General features: G+C 37.0%; 1 long non-coding RNA gene across 1 annotated transcript; it reads right to left on the bottom strand.

Annotated features, from left to right (window-relative positions):
• Positions 1-350: 350 nt before the first annotated feature.
• Positions 351-1,054, bottom strand: LOC149176990 (uncharacterized). The gene is made up of 2 exons (XR_016258701.1): positions 757-1,054; positions 351-653 (listed from the first exon to the last, which is right to left on the bottom strand). It is a non-coding gene; the product is annotated as an uncharacterized LOC149176990 (long non-coding RNA).
• Between the last annotated feature and the right edge of the window lie 3,453 nt (positions 1,055-4,507).

The raw sequence follows: 4,507 nt of genomic DNA, 5'->3' as shown, positions 1-4,507 counted from the left end.
AGCTCTTCAAGGTAGCGTGCACGGCCACTTACAACTACTCTTACATGAACTTAAACTAAACAACTACTTTTTATACTTTCCTTGTTATTGCTAAGCACCCTTTTACTCAAGTGATTGACTATTTTTATTATTAGGTAGATTTGGTTGGACAAGTATTGACATTGATATTGATGTTGATGTGAGTGGGGGTGACCATGGATAATCTATATTAAATATGTGTTAACTGATGTAATTAATTATTTATTGTTTCACAAAGCTCGGTGGTATCTGATTCCAATTAAGTGCAAAATTTTCCAATACTACATGCTACTATAATCTCAAAAAATTTCCAAAATTTTTCTTTTCGCTCCGATAAAGAAAATCTCAACTGAAACAAATTAGAATATTACACTCTACAATACCACTTACTTATTGGACAAACAAACTACATGTTGCGGCCTAACACTCAAGGCGGCGTTACCAGAGGACCAACGAAAGGTAGCTATCTTGCCATTGTTATGAAGCCCAGCTTCAATGTTCGCAGCATAGGTAACCGTGAGTACTATTATATGAACATGGTAAACAGTGTACACAACTAACTTGGAGAAAGTACCGACAATTTAAAGGAAGTTTATCGCCCACGCCTGCATCTTCACTCAGAAAGTAAGGTGTCTCTGCCATTCAAGTTAAAAATAAATAAAATTATAATTCGTTACAGGTCTCCGAGTACCAATTGGATGCATCCGAGTAAAGAAGCTGACCAATATTTATTCTTACCAGTCTTATCAAACATGGCCATACCAGCCATAGATGCTGCTGCAACATTCATCATCAACATAAACATAACGAGCAGAATCAAAAGGTGCCCGCGATGCCACTCCTGGAGGAACGTTGCCCGAACAACACCGTAATCGAACATGCCTCGCTTGCTGAGAATTCCGTAACCAAATTAGGCCAATAAAAACCGTTGTAGGGTCCGGTAGAATTTATTTTTGGGGAACCACAAGATCTCCACGTGAGTGTGGGGATCGACTAAAGAAACGACCATAAAATTCCCCCGAATCAGCGGCCTGAAACTAAAAACCCAATTAGACATGCCCGAGAAGAAGCTGAAATAGAAACATTATATAGAAGGGAAAGAAACGAAACATGGAAATTACATGGCAGTTCATGGGTAAAATGGAAATTACATGGCAACTGAGAGTTCACGCGGTATTTTACAGATTTGATTTCTTGCGTTAGAAGCCAATCCATCATGATCTTTATGTCAATTATTACGCGGAAAGGCGTTCTGGGGAGGTTCCTCGCCCATTCCATATACTATTTGCGTTAGAAGCCAATCCATCATGATCTTTATGTCCATTATTACGCTGAAAGGCGTTCTGGGGAGGTTCCTCGCCCATTCCATATACTATTTACGCCGTACTGAGTTTTCCTGTGAAGTGAACTCCCCCAAATGTCTTTCTATTTTAATCGTAGTCGTTAGATATTTTGTTAAACGATTGAACAATATTTGTTAGACGATTGAACAAAAATCAACAGTCTGATTAGCTGTCTGATTTAATAAATAAAAAAATGTTTTAAAATATTAAAAACTTTGAAAAAACGTTTCACCTTTCACTTGACATCTGTGGGCTCACGGCTGAGCTTCAGGAAGAAGTTGCAACTTCCTGAGAGCATGCGAAAAGCCCCCTGATTTTACAGTGTCGTCTGGACGGCATATTCTTGCAAGAAATATTTGCCTAGCCTTCACAGTTTGCAGGTTAGAAACTGTAGAATTTTCAGAGAGAAACAGTATTCAGAAACAGCGTGTCCGGGACAAACAAATTTCAGGAAATGCTTTTACAAGCAATTTGGCAGAGCAAAAGCCCGTCATTTTGTCATCTGCGTAGAAAAGGTATTCTGATATGCTATATCTTTAGAGCAGTTATTTTTTCTTTATATTTGTTTTCGTTAAATTGAGAGTTAGGGCTGTATAGCTAAGGATTTCAAATCATATCAAGTTGCAAATTTTAACTGAGATTGACAGGGCTGTTTTCAAAGATTGATTGTTTTGAATCATGTACATGCACATTTTCTTTAATTTTATAGCTGAGATTGCCAGGGCTGTTTTTCAATATTTTTTCAGTGTACGCTGTTTTTCTGCTTTTAAAGTTCAGTGTATTCTTTTTTTACAGTATTTGCATACTGGCATTCAGTTATGTTTTGTCTGATTTGTTAGAGGCGGTAGAGGGATTCAGTTCTATTTTGTGAGATTTGTTAGAAGCGGTAGTGTTAATCAGTTTTTTTTCACTTTCTGGTTCACGGATACCAGGCATCAACACCCCTCGGCCTATTTACTGACCTAACCCCAAGAGCTTTCGGGATTCGACCCTGTGACCTCCCATTGGCAAGGCACTTGATTTGACCGATTGAGCTAACTCTTGGGGCTGTAGTGCTAATCAGTTACATATTTGTTTTTGAATATTTAGATATGGTAACGAAACAAGAAAGGCATTTTTAATCGTTTGTCTCAGGCAGTTCACCTCAGTGGACAAGATGAAGAGGTGGCAAAGAACTACTCAGACAACGGATCTTGAAATTCTAGACGGACGCGCTTCCTCGAAAGAATTGAGTTCTCCAAAGATAGAAGATGATCAGATATCGAAGTTGCAGAATCTCAATCAAATCAATCAAAAGCTTAGCTTAAGAGATGAAAAGACTATTTTGTCAGATAAGTCGAAGAAAATTGAGAAAGATTTGAGAAAAGAACTTGCAAAGAAAGAGATGGAACATGAAGCTTCTATTTCAAAAGCTGAGACTCAATCGCAGGAAGGTCAGCACAAAATTCAGGCGATATCTGCAGAGTCAGAGGCAACACGTAAAGCTTGAGAACTGGAAAAGGCTGAGCTTTTATCACAGATTGCAGCAGCAAGAAAAGAGATAGAGGCCATTACTGAAGAACTAGTCCGAAAAAATGAACAAGCCAGAGTAGCTCCAACGGCTAAGCCATATCTTACCCATTCTTTCCAACCCTTGGATATGACTGCTCTTCCTGGATATCCCAACAAGATGCCTGATGGATTTAATATTTGGCTGACCAAATTTTCAGGAAATAAAGTAATCACAGCGGTTGAACATATAGATAAATTTTGCAATTATATGGCTGTCTTTAATATTGAGGAAGAGGATGTGTTCATGACACTTTTTGCTCTTTCCTTGGAAGGGGCTGCTTTCTCTTGGTTCAGGGTTTTACCTGATAAAGACATCAATAGTTGGGAGCAATTCCGCGATTGTTTCATTTAAAGGTGGGCAACTAGGAAAAGTGAAACATCATTGCTTAGCCAGTTTTATAAGATAAAGAAGAAGAATTTTGAAAATGTTCACGAATTTAATCAAAAGTTTTTATAGTTTGCTCAAGATTATTGCCAATGACCTTAAGCCTTCACAACATCATGTTTTATTACAATATCTTAGTGCATTCGATGGAGATCTTGGCTACTATCTAACGAATAGACGTACTACAACTCTGGCTCAAGCCAGAGATAATGCTATCGAGCTTGAAGAAATTCTCTCTCGGCAAAAGGAGATTGAACCTCTATAGGAGGGGGTTTATTGTACCCTGAACCAGGGTGAAGCGCAGAAGCAAATAATTGAAAAAGGGATGGTTGAATATTGTAAATTTAACAATCAGGTTGAGTAGTCGAGCAGAAAAATTCAAGAATTGAAGCAAACACATGTCAGCCTACCGTAGTTAAAGGGAAGGGAAGCAGCAGAGCAAACTTGGATCAATTTATGCAGAAGTAAAGTATCACACTGTCAGTTGTTGAAAGAAAAAGGAGAGAAGCGAAAATCGTTGCACCGAGAGTGACATTATTCCATGTACATTTGATCAAAACTAGTGATGTTCTATTATATTTATAATGCTACTTATTCTGGGATGCTTATTGCTTGTTTCTGTGGTGCATTTCGAAAATATATGTGGCTTAAGAATTTGGTTTGATTGAATAGAAAACATAGAGAATAATCTGATAGTGTTAAACATCAATATTATGCGGGTTCAGTGTTAAAAGGAAGTAGTTTCATGATTCAACCGCTCCTCCTATTGGGAACTAGTACATATAATTCTCCAGCACTAAATGTCATCTATTTATATCAGAATCTTATATTTCCTTTGGTGGATACTGCCATTGACATGAATGTCTAACAATTTCCATGAGAATTAATCATATAACATTCAATTTTATTTTTTTCCATAAATTTATACTTGTCTTTGAGAATGTGCTGCACTTTCTATGGATCTATATAATAAGTCAATGTGTTGGCCAATAAATTGTAATAGATAGGTCAATATAAAGAATATGTTTAAAGATTGGTTTTAATTTCTTTGACTTGAGTTATGATAATTACCATTTATAGAGGTCAAATTTGGATACCTATTAATGATTTGATTTGACCTATGCTTAAAAAAGTTTTTAATAATGAAGATGCGGGTGATCTACTATTCAAGGTAGTTTCTCCATCTTCTCAAATCTATATGGTCAAAGCA

The sequence above is a fragment of the Pinus tabuliformis genome, chromosome 4_1 (assembly GCF_031772625.1).
Source record: "Pinus tabuliformis cultivar Carrire ecotype Pingquan chromosome 4_1, CPIR1, whole genome shotgun sequence".
Taxonomy (NCBI): domain Eukaryota; kingdom Viridiplantae; phylum Streptophyta; class Pinopsida; order Pinales; family Pinaceae; genus Pinus; species Pinus tabuliformis.
Note: the sequence above shows the minus strand (reverse complement) of the source record. Positions and strands in the feature narration are given on the sequence as shown.